The sequence below is a fragment of the Oryzias latipes genome, chromosome 19 (genome assembly GCF_053564925.1).
Source record: "Oryzias latipes strain Hd-rR chromosome 19, Olatipes_Hd-rR_3.1".
Lineage (NCBI taxonomy): Eukaryota > Metazoa > Chordata > Actinopteri > Beloniformes > Adrianichthyidae > Oryzias > Oryzias latipes.
Window position 1 is genome coordinate 11,186,958 of NC_136255.1, and position 26,100 is coordinate 11,213,057.

Below are 26,100 nucleotides of genomic sequence, written 5' to 3' on the forward strand. Positions count from 1 at the left end.
AGCCGCCCTGCGCTACAAGGATGTTTGCATTGGGGATCTGAAGTCAAGCAACATCGACCCAGCAGATCTCGAAACAGCATCTTCCGACCGCTCTAGCTGGCGTGCCAACAACATAACCGGCGTCAAGCTGGCTGAGAAGAAAAGAGAGATCCAGTGTGAGGAAAGGAAGATCCGCAAACAGCAGAGAACCAGCCCACCACTGCCATTGTACCCACATTGGACTACACTTTGAGTTGCTACTAAAATGTGGGAAGGCCCATAATCTTGTGTCAGCCTGTCTTAGTGGGTGTCAACATAGTCACTATCGCAGCTGATAAAAATAAAAAAAACAAAAAAATTAAAAGGTGTCAATGTGAGGTGTAGATGTGAATAGGTGCTAGTGCTGTGTAGGAGTTTCTCATAAAGCCTCAAGCTTTGAAAGTTAGCACATAAAAATGTCTTTGATCTCCATCCTTTTTGAATGATGCATCATTTTTTTGTAAATTCCTTTGCAGGCTTAATGAGGGCACGAAGAAGCGGTGAAACTTGTCAATACTTGTCCATCACTCAGGCTGTTATTAAACATCTCTGTATTCATGTGTTTGGAAGTTCAGCCAAATGGAAATGACTAAATCCAATCATACATTCGACTAACTGATGAAAATTAATACAAAATATTTTCTGCTATGGGCTTTGGGCCTGTGTGGGTGTGTGTGTGTGTGTGTCCCACCTTCCTTTCTACATTTCGTAACAACCTGTCCTGATGATATCTGGTGGATATGCGTTTGTGTGTATGCATAGACAGACTTAGTTTATGAAGGTTAGTGCAGGCTATACTTTTATTTGTGCTAACTTCTGTTTGCATGGATGTTTGTCTATAAGATTTATATAAAATTGAAAATAAGTATTTATGTAAAAGGGCGGGGCAATAAATCAATTTGATCCATTAATTCAAATTTTGCAAATTAAAAAGATTTATTTTTTGGAAAATCTGAATCATCCCCCAGCATCCTGGTCTCTTGGACTTCCGTTGTTCAGAGTAAGGTCAGCCCACCCTTGTCTATCAATGTGCAGATGATAAAATGGCAGCTAGCAAAGAGTAGTTTGTTCCTTAAAGAAGGAACCATTTCTTCAGCTATACAGAACTGGTTCGGTTTTGAGACTGGAGACTTTGAGCAAAAAACTGCCCGCCACCAAAAGTAGTAGTACAATGAATTTGTTTCAAAGGCTAAAACAGAGGCACTCTGTTGAATGGAGGTAGTGCTGCTCTCTACTATTTTATTAGTAGGCCATAGGGGTGATTTTGGTTCGATTCAGAATTTCATAGGCCTCGGTTTGGTATATTTCAATTCAGTACTGCTATTTAACAAACATCCCTGATATGAACTTCTATTTTATGAACTATTATTATATTGTTATTTATTGTGTGTGTTTTGCTGCCAGACACCTGAATTTCTCCCTTGGGAGACTAATAAAGTTTTTATCTATTTTCGGTATTTTTTCGGTGCAAAAAAGGCAGAAAAAAATTACTTGCAAAATGCATTTATTGGTTTTACTTGACAATGAATAAAATTGACCTATGTAGGTGATCAGCTTCATAAAATAAGAAAAACTATTAGCTGCCAGGAACCAAAAACTTTGGATACTTAACACTGGTCTGAAAAAAACATTTTAACTTGCACATTTTTTTTCTTGTAGACCCGATTGTTACAGTCAGGTGATGCCGTTTTAAGTTCGTTAACAGATTGAATGTGTTACTGTGGCATACGCACACAGCAACCTCGAGTCTGCATTAGCAATATAGACTCTCACCTAACTTACTGTCACCTAATAGCATCTCGAAGGAAACTCACAGCTAACATTAGTTTCGCGTCTGCGCAAAGTTAATACTGTGGCGACCTGGGTGTTAGCCACAAAGACTCATGGGAGTTTAAAACCAGAGAGAAAAGTGTGAAATTGTTCATGTTTGTCTGAGAAAAGTGTATCAAATGTGTAGGGAGGGGTTTTACAGCATTAAAACATCTACAATTATTGTAAAAATAAAGCTGACTACTTTGCGGATTTAGCTTACGACGGGTTATCTTTAGAATCTAACTTCCGCAATAAACAAGGGACCAATGTATACATAAAGAGAGTAGCTTAAAATTCAAAATAATCGAAAAATAATATGGTAAATGGCGTATACTTATATAGCGCTTTTCTACCTTCTTCAAAGGCCCAAAGAGCTTTACAGTCACACACACATTCACACGCCGAACACTGGCGCCGGCCTTCCACCAGAGGCAGGGTGGGGTTCGGTGTCTTGTCCAAGGACACTTTGATACATGGGCAGGGTGGGAATCGAGCCTGCAATATTCCAATCAGGGGTCGACCACCCTACCACTGCACCACAGCCGCAGTGGTAGGTTGTTTGTCCAAAAGTTCTCCATGAGTCCTGTTATAGAATGTTATGTTCAACAATAAAATTTGTCTAATGTAACATATTCCTAAGGAGTCCCATTGATACAGCATGAAGACTTCGTTAGTGAGAATTTTATATCACACCAAAATTGATAAAGGTTGTGCCTCGACCTTTTTGCACCAGTCAGAAAGACAGAAAGGCACAGAAAAGCAAAGATTCTGCAAATTCTTATGGAGCAGGTAACACCATATGCATACGGGTTACAACTTAAAAATCTAGGTTATAATTTATCAACTTTGGTTATGTGCCATTAGTATAAGATAGATAGATGACTTTATTAATCCCACAATGGGGAAATTTCATTTGTCTGTGGCAGCAAAAACGACATTCAGCAATAATCTATACAATATAACATCAAAAAAGGACATCAAAAATTCATTCATTCATTCATTCATTTTCTTAACCGTTTTTCCCTTTTGGGGTCACGGGGCTGCCGGAGCCTATCCCGGCCACTTGTGGGCGAAGGCAGGGAACAACCTGGACAGGTCGCCAGTCTGTCGCAGGGTAGAATGTCCACAAACACACATCCATTCACTCTCACACTCACACCTAGGGACAATTTAGAATTGCCAATTAACCTATGAAGCATGTTTTTGGACGGTGGGAAGAAGCCGGAGACCCCGGAGAGAACCCACGCATACACGGGGAGAACATGCAAACTCCACACAGAAAGGTCCCCCGTTGATGTCGTTTTTCAGGTCCCCCAGCCGGGACTTGAACCAGAGGCCTTCTTGCTGTGAGGCAAGAGCGCTAACCACTGCGCCACCGTGCAGCCTATGCATTCATATTAAATTATTAAACATTATTAATAAAATTATGAAATTTATTATCAAAAATGAGATTTGTATCAAAAAAATTAATAAATATTAAATATTACAAAAATAAATACAACTAAAAAAGTGTAAAAAAAACATGTGATCAACTGTAAAAATCATGTAAAAGTTTTTTCCTTTTTGTTTTTTTTTCCAAATACAGAAATAAGTAATAAGGTTCAAACCAAAACAAACAACTGTTCAGGAACAAAAAACAACAACAACTACAACAAAATTAAATAAATAAATAAATATTAAACTATTGACCTTAAAAAGAGACTCAAAACTGCATTATGGTTTATGCACATTCCATTGGCTGACATCTGATTCAGAACTTGATTCTGTACAGCTCATTGGAAAATATTTAGGCCTAAACCTGAGCATGTGGCAAGTGTGAACATGTTGCCCACAGCAGAGGATTGTAAACTTTGAACTTTAGTAACAAACTGTTTTTTCAATATATGAAAAAATAATGCAGGAGCGCTGACCTTTTTCTTTAATGACAACTGACTTTTTTTTTACAGCAGCATGATTTAGCTGTGAGTGTATTTGTTAAAACATGCATACCGAAAACACAACTGCAGTCTCATACAGGTACATGTTTGCTTTACTTTGGTTGCCAAATCCATCCAACATAAGCACCTGATAAAGATCAAATTTTCCCTTGCACCTTAATATCTTCATCTACATCTCACAGCTCTTTAGTTTTGGTTTTCTTTCACATTGCCCTCCTTTGTCCTAGTATCTCTCCCGTCTAATCTTTAATCTCTCCTGCCCCTATTTCAACAGTTCTCCTGCAGAAAGAAAACGATGCATGTAATTGAGATCTTTTGAAAAGTGTTGCTAATGAGTAGCCACAACGAAATGAGTCTAGGTTAATACTTGGTTACCAAGGTACCACCACCATAAACAAATGTTCAACAGTATCAACAGTCACGTGGTGGGATTTCTCAATGACAATGCTATTTACACCAAGGGTCTGCAACTGAGGCTACGTTCACACTGCAGGCTGAAACGACCCAATTCCGAATTTTTTGCCCCTAAGCGGCCCAATTCCGATCTTTTCATGACAGTCTGAATGACACAGATCCGATCTTTTCAATTGCGACCCAGGCCCCGTGGGTTTGCCGTCCTGAATCCGAATTGCAGCCGTTCTTTTCAATTGCGACCGCCGTCTGACTGGCCAGGCGACTTGATTCCGAACTGTACGTCATCGACACGCAACAAACGTCATCATTTTGCGTTAAAGTAGGCGGGAACGAGAACGTAAACATCAACCATGGTGGACGATGCTGCTGAGATCAGTCAGTGGAAGGGAAGCGAGATCCCCGATTGGATTAATATTTGGGCTGATCGCTCTTTTCAGGCCAAACTCCAGGGCTCTTATCGCAACTGGGCGGTTTTTGAAAAATTTTCCAGATAAATGGCAGAGCGTGGTGTTGAACCTTTACAGCTATAACTTTTTTTTTTCTTTCTCCCCTTCCGACCGTCACCGTGCTCAGAAGCGCAGGGGACCCGAGGCGATCCTCCTCCTCCTCCCTGTTCTGATCCTTAGATTCTCCAGAACGGGTTAATAAAGAGTCCATAGCATTTATTTTGGGGGAAACCTTCTTTTATTACCGTCCTCCGTAACACACAACATGAATGCGCGCCCACACTGCCCCCCCCCCCTATTCTCTATCGCGGCACGCGCTTGCACACACACACGGGGCGCGCGGGCCCAACACATACACATTTCCATTCCACAACAGTGGGTACAGACGATCCCGACTCCATTGCCTTCTTAAAATGAGAAGATTGTAATTGTGCTGCTCCTTCGTGAAAATAAATTTAATATTACAAAAAGAGCTCCGCTTTTGACAACACTGTTGTTGACATCTGCTCCGCAAACAAGTGACGTCGTTCACCGTTGAGTATTCTTCTGGCTTCTGCGCATGCGGGTCTCGTTTGGGTCGTGTCACGGTCACACTGGAGATCACAAAAGTTCGGATTTACTTGGAAATGTGAACGGTCTAGCAAACAATTTGGATTTTTTCAAAAAATCCGAATTGAGCATTAAGCCCTGCAGTGTGAACGTAGCCTTAAGCTCTGAAGCCACATGTTGCCATTTTACCCGTCCATTATGGCTCTCTGGTAGAAGAACATTTTTTTAATTCTAAAATGTTTGTTATTTTCAAAAGGTTTGACATTTTAAAAAGTAACAAAAATTCAGACTACTAGCTGCATTATGCTAAACAAAACTTCTACTTTATATGTCCTTATTCGCCCAGGAGGCTACTGACTAGACTACCCATAATGCTCCAACAATCCATCAAGCAGAGCAGCTTCGCAGTTGAACAAAGTCGATTAAAAAAGTTTGACAGATTCTTGAGCAGCCTGTACCTCAGAAAAAATGGTTTGAGGTCAGTAAGCACAACCAGAATTCATACACAAGGATTATAAAGCAGACTTTTGAAAAATTATATGGATTTAGGTGTAACTTCATGGTCTGAAAAATACACAAGGGTCATCACTTAGTTGGCTCTAGTTTAATTCTTCTTCCACTTTCGGCTTCTCCCATCAGGGGTCGCCACAGCGAACGAGTCGCATGGTAAATTTGGCAATGTTTTACGCCGGATGCCCTTCCTGACGCAACCTTCTCAAACCGGGCTTGGAACTGGCAGAGGTAGAGAAGGGAACAGGGAGCAGCCCGGAGTTGAACCCGGGTTTCACGGACGGAAGGCGCCGCAAACCAGCACGAGCTAAACTGGCTCAGTTGGCTCTAGTTTAATTCATTTGATTTATTAATTTATGGTTGAGGTGCACCAACAAAAAATTGTGTACCGGTACTTCTTTTTTTTCGTTTTTATTTGTCACTACTGACACGTGACATAGGCTACTAATCTTTCTGCTGCAGTGAGATGTGGCACAACTTGTTTTATTTTGAAAGAAAATGATGTCTACACACAGACGGACCCAGGCGTAAGGGGCATTTGCTTTTCGACAGCAGTGGGGCCCGCCACCCCACTGGAGACCCACATCACAATACATAGGTGGGATCAGGGAGGGGCGGCCAGTCTTCACCCACCTGGTTCCTCTCAGGGCAGCCTGGCCTGTGGGCATCACGTTGGCCGGGGAAGGGGCATGCGGTGCTGGGGGGGGGTTGGGTGTCGGTCACTGTGTGGTGACGGATGTCACCAGAAGAATCTGTGTGCGAGTACATGGGAGGGGACACCAACAAATCACGAGGGACACAAACAACAATAAATGTACAAATGAAAGAGAAACTCCGTAGTCTTTATTGATGTACAATCCCCCACAATCGCGTGTGCATTTTTTGTAATAGTTGAGGGCGTAAATGCTGGAAGTTTCAATAAAAGATGCTATAGTTTTTAATCAATTTTAAACTAAATAATGGTTTCACCCTACAGTTTGAACTTTATGTAACCTCAAAAAAATGAAAGAAATGAAAAAATAAAAATATATTCTTTCTGAACAGTGATTTAAAACCATTTTGTTTTTTGCAAAAGCAAAGTTCTGTTTTTGAACAAATATATAATCATAGCATGCTTGATACATTTTACAAAAAAAAAAAAAAACATTTTATTCATGTTTATAGGTTCAGTGTTACACAAAAAGTGAACATGTTGACGTTTTATAAGTTTTTATTGCCAAAGTCAGAAATGTAACTTTAATAAAAAATATTTCATTTATTTTTTGGTGATTGAAATGTTTTATTTCAGTAAAATATGTCTGCTGGCCACTTCACTTTAACCATGTTTATTTTATTTTGTCATTACTTATATTTCAACTTTTAATTTTTCAAAAGTGCTTGAAGTCTGAAATTGAATTTTGTCCTTCAAACAGATATTAGAAAGCTGCTGTTTCTGTTAGAGGACTTGGACCAAACATATATCTCTGGTTGTTAATAAATCCTCTGTGCTCTAACACAAACCTTGAAGGAAAACTAAACTGTTTACCTCTGATTTCATCAAGATTAGCAGACTGTTAGAACAGACTGTTCAACGCTTGTGTTTGTTGTGCTTCATGACAGTCAACAGCAGGGCAGTAAGAGACGCTGTCAAATTAACCCAATGAATCATGGGAGATTGAGTGAAAAACAGTGGAACCGATGCCGGACAGACTCACGTCGCTGAGCTTCCTCATTTTTATTCACTCTTTACACGGTCTGACACTGGATCCCGTGTGAAGCTATGGAGTGATATTTCTGCCACCACGTTGCACACAAAACTTTCTAAGTTGAACACAAAACTTTCTAAGTTTTTTGCTCAAAAAAAGTTTTTTTGCTTTCAAAATTTTTTTTTGCTTTATAAAACTTTTGAAAGGACACGTGATGGTGAGGACACGTGATGCTGTAGTATCGCGAGAGCCGACGAGAGGAGTGTGGTGAGTTTACTTGGCGGCGCTTTGTCAAGCATTTGCCAGCCTGGATGACCTGGAGGATCTGGAGAATTACATCGACGAGTGTTTCAATACCTGCCTCATCATGAGGAAATCCAACACCGCCACTCCGTCCACCAAACGCAACCGTCCCGAAGACTCCCCGGGGGCTGCCTCCTCCCCAGGCAGCAACATGAGTGATATCCTGGATTCAATTGATAAAAAGCTCTCCAGCCTTGATTGCCGTTTAAATCTGCTGGAGATCCTCCATAAGGAATTCCAAGGTCTGCGAGAGTCTCTGGAGTTCAGCCAACAGCAGGTGCAGGAGCTCGCAGCGGAGAACCAGGCCCTCAGAGAGACCGTGAAGACCCTGGGCAACGACACCGCCCGTCTCTCTGAGGAAAACCGATCCATCAAAGAAACCCTCCTGGATCTTCAGGCGAGGAGCATGAGGGACAATCTTGTGATCGCAGGGATTCCACAAGAGGCAGGAGAAGTCCCGGAGAACATTGTCAAGTCCTTCATAGAGGTCCACCTGAAGCTCCCCAAGGAAGAGGTCCAGAAGATCTCCTTCCACAGGGTTCACCGGCTCGGAGGAAAAAGGCCGGACAATCAGCGTCCCCATCCTATTGTTGCTAAATTTGAACATTACAAACAAAAGGAGCTGGTAAAAAGCAGAGGACGAGAACTGAAAGGCACACATTATAGCGTGAATGATCAGTTTCCAGACGAGATCCTCCGCCGGCGGAAAATCCTCTTCCCGCTGAGGAGGAAGCACCTGTCTGCTGGAGCCCGCGCGGTGGTTGCCGTTGATAAACTTTTTGTGAACGACAAGCTGTTCCGGGACCCAGAGGTAACACCCTGGCTGTGCTGAAGGCTTTCAGAGGCGCACTGACATCTGCGCTGCCCAGAAGAAACCCGCAAACTTATTTAATTGAATAGGAAATAATCGGATCATCAATAATCCACACCTCTCAGGAAAAGTGTTTTTTCTTTCTCTCACATTCATGTTTCTGTTGTTGTTTCGTTGTTTTTGTTTTTTCTCTTTTCCTCTCTTTTCTCTTGTCCCCCCCCCCCCCCCTTCCCATGTCCTCATATGTAAATCAGGTAAAGTCAACGCAACCACGGTGAGTATTTATTTATGCACGGAACGGGCGCGCGCGCATACTAGCGCGCATAAGAGCATGCACACGCGATCCCGCACACACACGTTGATAAACTGCAAAAACCTCACTTAGGCTCACACAGGACGCACGCAACATGCAACTCACAGCCAAGACACGTTCACCCACAACGCACAGCGCTTGTTAGTGTAGCAGGAACGCACAGCGTGCACGCGCACACGGACGGGCACACGCACTATTTAGCCTTGCACTCTCCCGGTTAGAACAGCTATGAACAGTCTTAACATCGTTAGCTGGAATGTGCGTGGACTTGGTTCTGGGCCAAAGAGATTGAAAGTGTTAAATCACCTGGATGATCTTAAAGCAGATATAGCTTTACTGCAGGAAACCCATTTATCTTTATCAGCTGGTCATCTCCTGTGCTGTTCCCAGTATCCAGTTATGTATTCTGCCGGTTTCAACTCCAAACAAAGAGGGGTTGCAGTTTTGATTAATAAAAATGTTACATTTACTCATAAGGATAAAGGGTAACGCTTTCTTTTACAGTACAGTACTTACAGTGTACTTAAGTGGTATTTACATGGTACCTATTGTGTAACTACTGGGTACTTACATGGTACTTTTTATGGAATTTACTGGGTACTTACAGTGTGTTTACATGGTACTTTCTATGGTACTTTACTGGGTACTTTCATGGTACTTTTTGTGTCTACTCTGTACTTACATGGTACTTACTGTGTATTTATATGGTACTATTTGGTTCATACCTATGTGGTACATACTGGGTATTTATAATATTCTTACTGGGTATTTACATGTTGTGCAAAGGTGTCTTTTATGGTACTTACCACATGTAAGAACAAGGTAAGTACAAATAAAGTACCTTGACCTTTAGGTCTGCACTCGCTGCATGTTTCATGGTATTTACCATGCATTTACCACAGAAACTACCCCTTAAGTACACTGAAACTGTACTGTAAAAGAAAGTCAGCCCTATTTCCACTCAACTACATGGTACTTTCATTACTAATTACCGGGTATGTTCACTTGAATATTACTTGGTACTTTCCCCTTAAGTACAATGAAACTGTACTGTAAAAGAAAGTCAGCCCTATTTCCACTCAACTACATGGTACTTTCATTACTAAATACCGGGTATGTTCACTTGAATATTACTTGGTACTTACCCCTTAAGTACAATGAAACTGTACTGTAAAAGAAAGTCAGCCCTATTTCCATTCTATTACATGGTACTTTCAGTAGTAAAGGCTGGGTATGTACACGTATTACCTTCCTGTGCAGTGTACATACATACACACTTGGTATTCTGACCTCACCAAATGAGACAATGCTAACTTGTTGGTAAAGGTCAAATAACTACATTGTAAAAACATGTTCTGCCCTGATTACTTCTTGTAACATGAGGCAAGTTTAAAGAGAAACAAGACAGCAGTGAAAACAACAATCTTTAATATGATACATGTCTGCAGCATACAAAGTGTCATCACAATGAAACATGTTTTAAATACAAAACAGTACAAAGGAGCATTCCAAAAAACACATTATTGGCCTGAGGGTCGTGCTTTTTGTCCATCCAAATTCTTTCAGCAGAGTTTGGTAACAGTGCAGGACTTCTTCAGGGTTTGTAACTGCAAGAAAATTCACAATAAAACGAAAACGACTTTGATGAAATACAAAATAAATTTTACCTATTTAATCATTTCTGTAATGAGTTTGATAAATCTCTGTGTAGTCTTTATCGCTTTGGCTGTAATACTTGAAATCAATCAATTATCCTCATTTATAAACATGATAGATTATTCACAACTTTAAATTTTAGTTATATAAACAAGAACAAAAAAGAAATCAAAGACAAAAAAATCAAAATTGCCATAAAAAATATAATTTGTTTAGACAAAGAATGACAAAAGTAATGTTTTAATTGCCAATTGCTGTATGTATTTCATCTTTATAAATATTATTCGCACCTACAATTTGCATTAGCATGAAAAACATGGCAGTGTAAAAGAAAAGGAAAAAGAAATAAATAGGCAATTTCAAATTCAACGCAGTTATTCACAAAAATATGTTTTAATTTTCAAACAGTTACATTCACTTTTGGGGGGTATTGTTGTCTCTATCATATTTGAAAATAAATAAATAAATAAAAATAGAATAAAAACGGAGAAAGAAAAGAAAATGCAGTTAAACTCTTCATTAATGTAAATAATATGTCCACTTGGTGGATTTAACTTACTTTAGCTTACTCTCCTGTGGCTTCACGGATTCGTCTGGGATGTCTTCTTCACCATAGCTGATCTAAAGCGGTAAAAAAACGGAAGTACGTCATCATTATTTTAAATAAACGCCTTTCTTTGATTTTCCCAGAAAGACGTGCGCTCAGTCAAACGGGCACAGAACAACAGACTTTATCATTTAGGCTACGTGCTTGTTTTACAGGTGCCTCTCTCCTGGTAAGTAACAACAATGTTTGTAGATTTTCATTACAAACTTTGAAAATTTAAACATTTTGAAATAACTGAAATTATTGCAGTAACGTAGACATGCTCTTACGTCACGTTTTAAACACAGAGATAGCGGCTTGAAATCACGAGGTTAGCTTCTTTATAAAGTTTGATCAGTTTAAATATTTACATGTAATTTATCCAATATTTAAAAAAAATAAAAACACTGGCTTACCTGCCAAATGAAGAGAAATTCAAACTGTTGCGCGCGCCTCGAGGCTCTCCGGATTAATGCACGTTCACTTTGGGGGAGTTGTGCTGCATTCAAGTGCGCTGGGAATTTGCAATTTTACTCGCCCCGACCTACTTAACAAAAACACACACTCGGGGTGTTTTTAGTATTAAAAGTAAATATTTAGCCTTGTTGTTTTACATATTTTCCTGACATATATAAAGTTCATTTTTAGAACAATATTTAAAAAAAGTTAAGTTTTGAATAATTTATTATCATGTTTATAAATGAGGATAATTGATTAATTTCAAGCATTACAGTCAAAGCGATAAATAATACACAGAGATTTATCAAACTCATTACAGAAATAATTAAATAAGTAAAATTTATTTTGTATTTCATCAAAGTCGTTATGCGTTTTATTTTCATTTGAGCTTTTATTGTGAATTTTCTTGCAGTTACAAACCCTGAAGAAGTCCTGCACTGTTACCAAACTCTGCTGAAGGAATTCGGATGGACAAAAAGCACGACCCTCAGGCCAATAATGTGTTTTTTGGAATGCTCCTTTGTACTGTTTTGTATTTAAAACATGTTTCATTGTGATGACACTTTGTATGCTGCAGACATGTATCATATTAAAGATTGTTGTTTTCACTGCTGTCTTGTTTCTCTTTAAACTTGCCTCATGTTACAAGAAGTAATCAGGGCAGAACATGTTTTTACAATGTAGTTACTTTACCCTTACCAACAAGTTAGCATTGTCTCATTTGGTGAGGTCAGAATACCAAGTGTGTATGTATGTACACTGCACAGGAAGGTAATACGTGTACATACCCAGCCTTTACTACTGAAAGTACCATGTAATAGAATGGAAATAGGGCTGACTTTCTTTTACAGTACAGTTTCATTGTACTTAAGGGGTAAGTACCAAGTAATATTCAAGTGAACATACCCGGTATTTAGTAATGAAAGTACCATGTAGTTGAGTGGAAATAGGGCTGACTTTCTTTTACAGTACAGTTTCATTGTACTTAAGGGGTAAGTACCAAGTAATATTCAAGTGAACATACCCGGTATTTAGTAATGAAAGTACCATGTAGTTAAGTGGAAATAGGGCTGACTTTCTTTTACAGTACAGTTTCAGTGTACTTAAGGGGTAGTTTATGTGGTAAATTCGTGATAAATACCATGAAACATGCAGCGAGTGCAGACCTAAAGGTCAAGGTACTTTATTTGTACTTACCTTGTTCTTACATGTGGTAAGTACCATAAAAGACACCTTTGCACAACATGTAAATACCCAGTAAGAATATTATAAATACCCAGTATGTACCACATAGGTATGAACCAAATAGTACCATATAAATACACAGTAAGTACCATGTAAGTACAGAGGAGACACAAAAGTACCATGAAAGTATCTAGTAAAGTACCATAGAAAGTACCATGTAAACACACTGTAAGTACCCAGTAAATTCCATAAAAAGTACCATGTAAGTACCCTGAAAGTACCCAGTAGTTACACAATAAGTACCATGTAAATACCACTTAAGTACACTGTAAGTACTGTACTGTAAAAGAAAGCGTTACCGGATAAAGTTACTGACCCAGAAGGCAGATTTGTAATCATTAATATATCCATTCAGAATAAGGACTTTTGCATAGCCAGTATCCATGGCCCGAATGTTGACGACTCTTCCTTCTTTCACAGATTCTTCACCTCACTCTCAGTTCACTCTGACTCCACAATCATTATAGGAGGAGACTTCAACCTTGTTTTGGACCCTGAACTTGACAGACTCAGCACGGCAGCAAACCAGCGTACATGGCGCTCTGCATGTATCCTACAGCAGTACATGAATGATCTGGGTCTCTGCGACGCTTGGCGTTCATGTCATCCAAACGCTAAGGGGTTCACCTTTTTTTCTCCAGTTCACCATTCACACTCTCGTTTAGATTATTTATTAGTCAGTAACTCCCTTTTGAAAGAAATTAAAAGTTCCAACATTCATCCAATTATTATCAGTGACCATGCACCAGTTTCTGTTACTATTTCAAGGGAAGTACCCACACCCTTGGGTTCAATCTGGAGGTTTAATGCATCTCTGTTAAAAGACCAGGAATTTATTGAATTCTTTAAAAAAGAGTGGGCAACCTTCTTAGAATTCAACAATACTTCTGAAATATCACCAAGTGTTCTTTGGGAAACAGCGAAAGCAGTCATGAGAGGGAAAATCATCTCTTATTCAACGCATAAAAAACGCAAAGAGAAACCAGATTTTTTAGAACTAGAAAATAAAATCAAAACCCTGGAGACTGCTTATGCTGCTTCTGCACAGGAACACATACTGGGCGACCTGAAAAATTTAAAACTGCAGTTAAATGACATCAATAAAGAAACACAATTCCAGATACAAAGGCTTCGACTGGAAAGATATGAAAACTCAAATAAATCTGGCAAATTTCTAGCTAATCAGCTTAAAATTAATAAAGAAAAATCAACAATCACTTCTATTATGGACCAAACAGGTAATGTCACCCATGACCCGGTAAAAATTAATAATGCGTTTAAAGACTTTTATCAAAACTTATACACTCCACAGATCAATCCATCAGAACAAAGCATCAACTCATTTCTCAACAATGTAAACCTGCCCAGGTTAAACGAAGATCAAATCACAAATTTAGACTCTCCACTCTCGTTGTCTAGGCTTCATGAAGCTCTGTTACTTATGCATGATGGTAAAGCACCAGGGCCTGACGGCTTTCCTGCAGAGTTTTATAAGGAATTCTGGGAACAACTGGCACCAACATTTTATAAAACTGTAAAATTTATCAATGAAAGCCAATCTCTACCACCTAACATGAACTCCGCCAACATTATCCTTCTTCTAAAACCAGACAAAGACCCCACGAGTCCTTCAAGCTATCGCCCCATTTCTTTAATTAATGCAGATGTAAAAATTATCTGCAAAGCACTAGCACAGAGAATAGAAAAAGTCACTCCTCACATAATTGACTTTGATCAAACTGGATTCATCAAAGGCAGACACTCGGATGACAATGTCCGCAGACTCGTTAACATAATAGACTTTGCCACCATCAAAAAACAGGAAATGACTATACTATCACTGGATGCTGAAAAAGCCTTTGATAGAGTAAATTGGAAGTTCCTTATTGCTGCCCTCCATAAGTTTGGGTTTGGAGAATCATTCATCAATTGGATCAAAATATTATATCACAACCCCAATGCATCAGTTAGAACTAATAAACAGACTTCCAACAGGTTTTTTCTTGGAAGAGGAACCAGACAGGGTTGCCCACTCTCTCCTTCTCTTTTTGCTATATTTATTGAGCCTCTAGCTGCAGCAATAAGACAGAAGGAGAGCATTAAAGGAATTAAAACCAAACACAGCCATCATAAAATTAGTCTCTATGCAGATGACATATTACTGTTTTTAAGTAATTTACATTCTGTAAATGAAACGGCAACAATCATTAATGAATTCTCCTCTATATCAGACTATTCCATTAATTGGAATAAGTCTGTTTTATTACCACTCAACAGGAATATGGAACAAAGACTCACAATACCAGTTAAATCAGGAAATATCAAATATCTAGGTATCAATTTTTCCCCCAAACTATCAGAACTGGTGCAGCTAAACTACACCCCATTACTGAAAAACATACAGGACGATCTAACACGCTGGACCAACCTGCCTCTGTCCCTTATGGGCAAGGTAGCCACAGTAAAAATGAAAATCGTACCCAAAGTATCTTCTCGATGATTCCCACACAACCGCCATTAAAATGGTTCAAAACATTAGACTCATCCATATCAAGCTTTTTATGGAACAATAAACCCCGCTGGGGCGGGACGGGGCAACCCTCTTGGGGCCCCCAGTCGCTCTGGGTGTCATCTGCTTCGGCTGCGGGGTCTGGGGTGGGGTGGGGGGTGGGGTCTTGTCGGCCCTGTCCTGTGGGGGGGCATTCTGGGGGAGGGGGGGGGGGGGCACCATTGGTACGGGGCAGGGGGGGTTGACGGGTCGGGGTCTCCGCTGAGGCCATCGGCGGTTTCCCCGGCCGGTTGGCTGCCTCGGTCCCGTCGAGGCCTGACCAGAGCTCTTCTAGGGCCGGCGTTTGGGGGTGGGGGCCTGGGCTGGCTCCGGGGGGGGGGGGGGGGGGGGGGACGCTTTCTGGCTCCTCTCTCTCTGTGTGGGGTGGGTGGTGCTGGGCCTGGGGTGTCGGCGCCTCCGGGGGTGGGGCCCCTGGGCTGGGTGGCCTTGGCCCCTTTGCTGGGGGGGGGGGCTGGGGGACAGCTGTTTGACCACCGGGGGACAGTCTACCAGCTGTCCCCAACTTACCCCCTTCCTCATATAACCTCATATTAGGGTGAGGGGGTGGGGGGTCTAGCCTGCGATGCGCCTTGGGGGGGAGCTACTTGGCAGTGGCCCCCCTCCTATGGTTGCCGTATGGAGTGGGCCCCCCCCTCTTTCGGTTTTATTTGCACCTTAGACATGTAGGGTCCTTGGTAGGGGGGGTGCTTGGACATCACTGCCAGCAAGCAGCAGTTGTCCTCCTGGCACCCTACCCGCCAATTTTAACCGCACCTTAGACATTTAGGGCCCCTTGGTGGGGAGGGTGAGGGGACATCACTGTGAGTAATCAGGAGATGTCCCCTTAGTGCCCTACTCGCCAATTTTAACTGCACCCCCCTTAGTACACACACCCCTCCCCCTTCAATATATACATTCCAACATAAACACACACACATGCACACACACACCCTTTCAAACACACATACACGCACACACATTTTGCAAGGAAGGTGGGACCTGGGTCCATCTGTCCCCTACCCCTTCCCTGGTGGGGGGTGCGGGCCCCTTGGCGATGGCGGCCGTGTCCCTTGGGTGCTGGCTCCCTGGGCCCGGCGGTGCTCTCTCCGCATGGTGGGGGGGTCATATTACACCTGAGCCGGGGGTGTTCGTGTCCCTGGGGGGTGGGTCCTGGTCCTTGCCCCTGAGCGCTGGGCCCCGCCAAACTTCCAACATGGCCGAGCTTGGTCGGGCCATATTTATAACACCCCTTGTGGGCCCTCTTTTTTCCCCGGGGTTCCCCCCTCCTGGGCGGGGGCGGCGGGCCCCTGCCTTGCTCCTCCCTGGACCAACCGTGGGCCGGGCGGATGGCTGCCTGGAGTGCGGAGCGGGTCTCCCTTGGGGGGTCCTGGCTAGTACCTGGGGTAGGGGCGGGGGGATGCCCGGAACTCCTGGGTGGTGGTGGGGTGTTCGTCTGGGGCTGTGGGCGTCATTCTCCGGTGGTGCCCTGCATTGGGCGCTCCCGGCGCGGCGGGGGGCTGCTCTCCTGGTTGGGCTGGGGCGGCACTTTTTCGCGTGCGTTGTTTCAAATCTCGCTTTTGTCTTCTCTTTGATTTTGCTGAATACTTTGAGCGCAACTTAACTTTTTTCCTATCTTTGCTGGGTTAAGTTTCGTTTTGACGTGACCAAGCTGCCATCAAACAGCTGCTGATTGGTCCAAATTCTAACCCATCAAATGTCTCTGACGGTTATTGACGGATATTGACGGTACGCCGAGGCAGACATGGACTTTAGACTTTGTGTCGGTTCTGTTCGTACAGGGTTCTGCCGTTTTCAACGATTCTGGCCTGTTTCTCTGAGAGTAAAACCCAGAAGGAGCAGCAAAGCAGCTAAAATAAAACAGAGTTTAGTATTTATTCATGTCAGTGTAGTGATTAACGTGTTTAAAATGTCTGCAGAAGAAAAAAACGTTCGAGCTCTGATTCTGTCCAGCAGGGAGCAACACTTTTTAAGATTTGTATCTGAACTATTTTTTTATTTTAGTCAAAATTGTTGAAATATTAAGAGAAAATAGCATTTTTTATGACTAATATTTTTTAACTTTGGACAAACGCTTACAAGTTCTAAAACATAAATGACAATAAAAGTCAAAAAAATGCCTCTTCTGTGTTATATACATTGAGTTTACTGTGGTGAGCCATCATTCATCTGCTTATTATTGCTGTTCATCTGATCCCAAACACGTGTGCAGCATTAAATAATGTGCTTTGAATCTTTTATTGTTTTGTTTTAACAAACAGACCTTAAAGAAAATCACAATTTTCACTAATATTTTGCTCTGCAGGATTCACAGATCACACACAGGCCTGTTGATTTAATGTCAGCAGATAAACTTTACAGTTTCATTAGATCCTCAGCCATAAATTCAAAAATTTGACTTAATAAAAATGAACTAATGCTAAAAACAGAAAGTATGAATTATTGTTAAAATTATATTTTAAAAAAATGAAAACGTCTTCATCCAAAAAATACAAAAATGAGGGTAAAAAGAGCTGGTTCAGCCTCTGAGCCTCGGCAGCAGACACCATGTTAGATTCATCTGGCAATGTGATTGGTTAGAATCTGGACCAATCAGCAGCTGTTTGATGGCAGCTTGGTCACGTCAAACCGAAACTTAACTCAGCAAAGATAGGAAAAAAGTGAGATGGCACACAACGCTTGCAAATTTCTTTTTGGCGATGTCAGTGCCAGTCATATCACGCTAAGTCGCGCTCAAAGTAGTCAGCAAAATCAAAGAGAAGACAAAAGCGAGATTTGACACAACGCACGTAAAAAAAATGTGTTTTGCAAACGCAAAAAACGTTTTTGAAAGCAAAAAAACGTTTTTGCAAGCAAAAAAAAACAATTTTTGAGCAAAAAACTTAGAAAGCTTTGTGTTCAACTTAGAAAGTTTTGTGTGCAACGTGGTGGCAGAAATATCACTCCATATGAAGCTACTAGGGGTGCACATATGATACGTAATTGGTACGTATCACAAGCCACAGTTCACCAAACATATGTGCCACAGATGTGGGAATATGGACAAGGAACTTAGGATAACAAAACAAAACAAAATCCTTAGGAACAGGAGAATGCAAAAGATCTGAACTGCTGACTGACTTGAAAACAGTGTTAATAAATATCAGATTGTTGGAAGAAAAATTGAAAGCCATCACTTATGTAGCAGGAACACTAAATGTGTCTGGAGGACCCAAAATAAATGTATGAACTGTGCCAAATGTCAGAACAGATAGAAATCCATCCAGAAGATGGATTTAAGAAAAATTCAGAAAATACAAAAGACCATTTTTAACATTAGAAATCAACTTTTATTTTTGTCAAAAATAACCAATATCACTTAAAGTACATAGAGACAGAAAACAGCAAATGTACAGAGAATTAGTTCTAAAAAAAAAATAAAAAAGCGCTCAGACAGTGTTGATCAAATGACTGATTAAAATGTTAAACAGTCAAAGCGAAAGAGGCTCATTCATACAAGAAAAAGAATCTCTCACACGAGACAATTGAGAAAGAGCAGACACAAAACTAGGAGTCACATTGAGCCCACTTTCCATCCGCCCTTGATTTACAATCCTTCTTTGTCCTGGGACAGACCCGCTCACACAATGCTAATGGCAGCGAAAAGGACACAGTTCCACACCTAAAATGGTCTCATCACAAAGACCAGTGAGCTGCATTATGACCGGAGAGTTGAATGCTTGCCACCAAGCTGCCATCACTGCACCCGCTTTAACTATAACACGCATCTATCTCATTCCCATCCAGATAGATTTCACTCTGGGTGCCTCTGAAGATTGTGGAAAACTTAATTGGATTGACATTCAAGCTAAACATTAAAAATGAGAAAAAAAAACTCCAATTACATTAAGTGTTTTTCACTTAAGCAGCTTGATTATTAGTTTGTTTACTAAAATTTAGTGGTCAGTTATGAATGTATTCCAAAGTTCAAATAAAAGTCTCAATACTTCTTAAAGACATTGCGTCTTAAGAGTCCACAGATTACATCAGTTGAATGCAAAACACCAGCCACTCATGGAGTCTGGCATAAGGCAGCAACCCCAGGAGTAAGGGTGAGTAAGGCAAGAGCCTGCCCCAATAGGCAGAAAAATCGTTCTAGTAGCCAATGCAATGATGAAGCGACCTGCCACACGATCCCAAACTAACCCCCAGGGGTATGACACCCCCACTCCCTGCTTCTTAAATGTAATATGATCCCAGATCTATGAATCCCAGAAATTACCACTGCAGTGTGATCTGGGGGTCACCGTGCCCATGGAACCAATGTACCCAGAACACAACTACCATCCCCACAACAACAACTGCTGCCGTTTTCCACTCCAAAATGTTTCGAGCAGAGGATTAAGGGTGACTGCCCTCTAGGGTTGGGCGATGTCCCCTAATTTGGCCGTTGACGATGTTTGCTGTCAACCATCGGGATGGACGATGACATCATCGGGGGGTGGGGGTGGGGGGGGGGTATTTTTAAATTTTTCGTTTTTATATAACTGCTATTCGTTATTTTGCTTTTTTCATTTTATTTCCCAACTAATGGTTAATCCGCGATGATCCAGTATAAACTGAGGGAAGTGACTTTAACAGAAAAAGTAACAAGCAAAATAGAAAAGAAGTGGTCCGCTCCCGCACTTAACTGGCGGAGTGGACCGGCGGAGGGCGGATTTACAGCTTTATGTTTGATGGGAAGGGGGGGGGGGGGGGGGGGGTAACATGAGCGGTATGTGTGGGAGATTTAAGACTGCGATCCGTCCCGCAGCTCTAGGGGTACAAGCAACCGAACTCAGAACCGGGTCTAAACGTGTGTCTGAGCACAGCTCGGATCGTCAGCACACACAGCGGTTTGAGCTTCAAAGCAGAAATGTCGCTCAGTCCTTAGAAAACATTCAATCAATCACGTGGATTTGTGTTTCCAGTCGTGTCCCGACTAAATAAAGGCTGATGTTATTCTTACACGTTTACGTGCAGCGCCACCCAAAGCTAATGTTGTTAGCCCGTGTTAGCATACTGCTAATCCTGGCTACGTTCAGAAAAAGCACTGACCACACGGATTAAAATTCAAATGATGAGCGAACAGGTGTTTCATAATAACCGTAACATTATTAAAAGCACGTTTAGAAGATCGTCTCGTATTTTACCGAGCTGACATGTCAATGTATATAGCTGCTCGCCGCTGTTATCGTTTTGTATTGAATTGTTACCTTCAATAAAGTTTGGAAAAAAAGCCGCTCGGCGGAAGTTGTATCCTCTTCCGGTTTTCAAACTGCGCATGTGCGAATACTGCGCGTGTGCGAATGATTTATTCCGACCGAAATTGTGACCTTAGTGAACGTTTTTATATTCTGAAAACATTTTTTTGGGCCCATGTACACGGTTGGATTCTAATCCGACCATTGATCCCATCAAGATATTTTGTACATGTAACCGCGGCTTATGATGTCGACGCGCAACGTGGCGGGGGCGTGGCATCACGATGGTGGTCTCTCCATCGGGATGTCAGTCACCCATCACGATGGACGATGATATCGTCCATCGGCACAACCCTACTGCCCTCCCTGTGTTGTGTGTGCATTTTCTGTGATGGAATAAAATGTGTCTGAACCAAAAGGTTTGAATAAATTTGGTGGTCGACAGTTTTTATGAACACCTCGTGTTCCCACCAAAGGGCTCTACATGTCTAATGTGCAATTAAAATTTATAGGAGTGCAGATATATGCAATAGTACAGGGGAAATCACCACTGCTGATAAACCCAACCCCATAGATGTGTCCAGGGCTAACCCCCAGTCCACATGCTCAATTAAAATATCACAAGGAAGCAGGATGGTTGTGGAACAGCACAAGACTGTTTATTTTATTTAGTATTTTATGAGTGGGAGCTCCAGTCAGCCAAACACCACAGAGCCTTACCGATTAATGACCTCCCTTACCACCAAGAGCAATCCATCCAGAAAAAGACATGAACCCAAACCCCCAACTAGACCCAACACATGGCACCCAGAATATCCATTGGGGAAGATGAAGGAGCCCTATTCTTCCCCTTGGGATAGAGTTGGCACAAGCAAACATTTTTTAAAAATATTTATGGTTTCAGATTCAGTAAAAATGTCTTCTTTTTGCAAATATTTACCAAAATAAACTAGCTTCCAATAACCCATTACAAGTCAGATTCCTAAAGAAAGTCCTTCAAAGATTTGAGCTGTTCAGGGCTGAGAAGAGACAGCCCCTAAATTCTCTCAGTCATATGTAACAGTAGAGCAAAATACTTGGACCAATTATATACACGACCCTGGTGTCAGTCAGTGCAATCACCCTGCATGGAGTCTTCCAGTCTCTTTGACTGTCCTTGTCTCAGTCATTACTTCTTACACAGTGGCACTCATTCATACATTCATTCATGTTTACTCTCAATGTGCAGCTGTTCACATAGTAACTGGTCTTTTGTCTGTTCTTGCATTGGACTGACAGATGCTGAAGTTCAAATCTACTGTCAAAATCATCAGAAAATAAAGTTCATGAAATCACATGTTGCAAGGAAATAAATTGGAAATTTTTAATTATTCACCTGGAAGTTATTCATCGTGCAAATGCAGTTGGATCTGTTAGTATTTCTTTTGCCTTAACTAATTAAAAGCTTTTGGGTTCTATATTTTTTTATTCAATTATTTTACCAAATTCAAAATGTGAATTATTGCCAAATTCAAAATGTGACTTATTACCTATCTGGATATTTAGAATTCAAAGACTTTTTTAACATGCAAAAATAAAATTGTAATCCTGTCAATGTTTGAACCTGCATTTTTAAGCCATTTTAAGGTTTTAAATTTTTTAAATAAATTATAAAATGTAACTTTCAAAGATAGCTTTTAGATTTTGAAATAGAATGAACTTTTTTCTTCTTTTGGGATACTTTTGAAGCATTTTGGTGATTTTTTTGCAACATAACAGAGTAAGAAAGAAGACAGTAGACAGGGAGTGATCTTAAAAAAGGAACCAACCGTAACAATGCACATTCTGACTCATAAATGGATAACATGAATCAGAGGCCAATTGGTGAGCATGGTTATGATGACCCCAAACACACCAACAAATCCACAACAGAATGGATGCAACAGAGAAGACAATTTGCCCTTTAAAGGCTGATTTAAGACACTTTGTCTTGCATGCTTGGTTTAAGACAAAGGTTTGCCCCAAATATGGAGTTCTCACAGCATTTCTATAAAGAAGATTAAAATTCTGAATCAGTAAAACAGAAAATGATCATTTAAGAAAGCAAATTCATGAAATCGGAACATGTTTGGCATTTTGGCTAGAGCACATAAAAGACAAAATACAAGGTTTCACCTTAAAGTGCATTGACCTTTTTGTTGTAAATCATCAACTTTGCTTTAATGTTTTTAATGATTAAAAGAAAAAAGTTAACCAGTTTTAACTTTTAAACAAGCATGTGTTTAAAAAAACAAGTGCATTATATTTGACTTCTAGAAACATTATCGTCCACCTTTTTTTAATGAAATATCCACGTTACGGTAAATTTACACAAAGACAACCCAGCCATCTAAGTAGAGATGTGTATCAAAATTATTTCATTTTGAGCAACCTTGCATCTATGGCTGAATCAGAATTCTTCCCCTAGCCCTCCCTACCTATACATTTCGCCCTCCAAGCAGAGAGTTATGGCAAAATGGTGTCTTCAAATTCAGACCTTACTACCACTCTATCACGTCATCAGTGATCGCCGGTGAGCTACGTTAACGTGTAGCTGCCAGCACTCTGAAAATGCATGACACAATATGCCCGCACAATAAATCACAAATTTATCGATATTGGGATATCAAGCTAGGCTATACGCAGATCGCAAAAATTGGCAAATATGCGATAAATGGTAACTTTAATTATACCAAAAATCTTATCGCAGCTTGAAGTATTTAACAAATCAAATAAATCCCTTTTTGTATTTAACCAATAGGATGGACTCCTTTACATCATTGACCAAACAGATGGAGCTCTCTTATGTTGGATGCTCATCTCCTATGTAGTTGGTTATTATTGAAGCAGTGTTTGCCATTTGCCTACAGCTTCAAACTGGATCAACTTCAGTTGCTCACAAATCTATTACTTGAAAGTAGAGCTGTGACGGTGTCGGATTTTTCATCACCGCGGTGATGAACCACCAGGGGGCGCGGTGTCGCGGTTAACCGCAGCCCCCGCCCCAAAAAAAAAGAAAATCCCCCGGCGGCCGCATCAGTAATTAATACAATTACAACGTAGTATTCTTTATTATAAAATAACAGTAACAGCTAACTACTACCTAACTAATGAACGACCTATATATAAAACCCATATAGGTGTTGTGGATTGACTGTGACTGTGTGGGTCAGCGCTGCATGTACGTAGGAGGAAGGTGCGCACATGTGTGTTGGGGGTGCGTGTTGATCCCTCTGCAGCGGACCGTTCTCTAGCTGCACGCGAGCCTTCACCTGTGCTCTTTTGTACACACATCTTCTCAGAATATTAAATATTGCCCAGTAATAAACAGACTGCAGACACTTTGTCACTTTTCCGGTAGCCATTAAGAACACGGGGCAGGAGGCTCCGCCTTTGTTTATACAGACACGTAACGTTACGCTGCAAAAAATAGTTCCCAAACAAAACATGTAGTGATATTCATGGAAATCTAACAGTGCGCGTTCATGTTTGGAGTGAAGGTGAACCTTAGCAACTCCCCCCCCCTCCCTACACACACACAAAATCCTCCGGCGGGCGGCCGTGTCGCGCGCCCTTAAGAACGCACGCAGCTTGAAACGGAAATGAATACAATGTAAATTAACAATTAGAACGCAGTAAATTTGTCATATTTCCTCGCGAGACGAAAACTTCTGTTGTAGAATGAGTTTGTGTGCTTCTGAAAGCGCGCTCCTGTGTGTAAAGGGAGCCGCGTGGCACGTGCAGCGCGGAGGCACTGAGAGCGCGCGCCTATGAGAGAGAGCGGTGGGAGAGAAGGAGAAAACAGTCTGAAAAAAAGAAGGAAAGTCTGAACACAGGACTAGTGGAAAAAGTCAATTATCAGGAAAGATGAATGTGTTTAATGTGTTTATTATAGCTCCATTCACGCGCCATATGCAAAACTTAAAAAAAAAAAACGTGCGGTGATGCAGTGATGGGATCATCACCGCGGTGATGACCTCATCACCGCGGTGATGCGGTGATGCGGTTATCGTCACAGCCCTAATTGAAAGGACTAAAAATGTCGTCTTATTGCAACCAGTCCTGCACTCAGCTTCTCTAAAATGCCAAAAGTTTGGTTAATTTGACAAGCATGATCGATCCAATCCCAGCTGGGTGTCACCTTTCAGTGTGAAGTCAGTCAAACTAGGTTGAAGCATTGATTTTTACACAAACTACACCTGGTCTGATCACTCACATGTGCCCGAGTACAGCTTTGTATGACTTGTGTTCTGTGTAGGCTTGAAAACAATGTGTCTACAATAAACTATGACAGATCAAACTGTAAACAACTTTGTGCTGAAAGACACGCACTAAAAAAAGTAAAAACACAAAAGAGATAGACTGCTTATTTTCTACTGAAAAGCAGTGTCATAGAGACATCTATGAGAGCAATATCTTTTTTCTTTCTGTGTGTTGGTGGATGGTACACCATTGAGGAGAGATCCTAACACCTGTGTCAGGGTGAAGAAAGGACCACTGGGTTTTAATCGTCATGTTAGAGCCAAAAATCAAACCGGGTAAGTTCAACTCACTTCTATTGAATGATAATGTTTTTTTTGTTTTATATTTTTCAAAATACAAGTTCTGTTCTGTTGTATTAAGGTTTTAAGGCTCACTCCAATCATCTTTTGATCAATTGTAAAATGCCACTGGTCTAGCCTTATACTAGCTTACAGTCCCTCACAGCTTGGACGGGGAAAACAAAGACGTACAGATTTAGTTGTCTAGAATGGAGCAGAGCAGGATGCTTAAAAACACCAAAAACAATTTTCAGAGTGTGTCTTTAAAAGCAGTTATCTAGCATCTTTTGGGGGCTAACAGAGAATCAAGGCTCACAGTTTGTGGTTCCACAAGCACTTCTATGACAGTTGTCTTAGGCCAACTCTTCCTATCATCCTGCTGCTCAAAAAAGACAAACAAACCCACAGGTGTAATCACCAAGAGCTCAATTTGCCTGAGAGCAGATGAAACCTCACAATTTGTTTGCTCTGAAACAACAAACCTCTTGTTCTTAGCAACAAGCAGCATATACTACAGCTACTCGTGAAGTGAACTGCATGCCGTTTCCCACCGCAATCTGTGGTCAACCATTAATGCACAGCGAGGAGGAACCCGAGACCGACAGGCACACAAACGGGCGGGGAAACAAGATCAAGAGGGAGCCACCCACATCAAAGACTTTATGGGCTTTTTGTCATTGCGCAAATACATTATCAGCAACAAAACACATCCAATTGGCACCATCAATTCATGCTTCAAGAATGAAATCATAGTTTCACCGGGAATGAAAGTTACAAACCCCTGCTGGAGATGCCAAAGCTGACAAGTTTGTTTTTATTAGCTCCTAATCATTCATGTTGTTTTCTCTCCTCTTACATCACCTGCTTTTGTGACAAGTTTGGATTTCTGCAGATCTCTACATCATTTCCAGGTAAATATTATGGAAACAGGAAAAAAAAAGCTTTCAAATGTGTCAATTTCTGCAGAACACATGAAGACTTTGAGAAAAAGCAAAGCAATAACCATAAA

General features: G+C 41.1%; 1 protein-coding gene and 1 long non-coding RNA gene across 3 annotated transcripts in view; both read right to left on the minus strand.

Annotated features, from left to right (window-relative positions):
* The window catches only part of LOC101172448 (ankyrin-3), a 228,478-nt gene that overhangs the window by 200,074 nt on the left and 2,304 nt on the right, over positions 1-26,100 (minus strand). The gene's annotated exons all lie outside the window — the stretch shown is intronic.
* LOC144987735 (uncharacterized) lies at positions 10,298-11,550 on the minus strand. Its single transcript, XR_013651401.1, has 3 exons — positions 11,457-11,550; positions 11,014-11,075; positions 10,298-10,405 (listed from the first exon to the last, which is right to left on the minus strand). It is a non-coding gene; the product is annotated as an uncharacterized LOC144987735 (long non-coding RNA).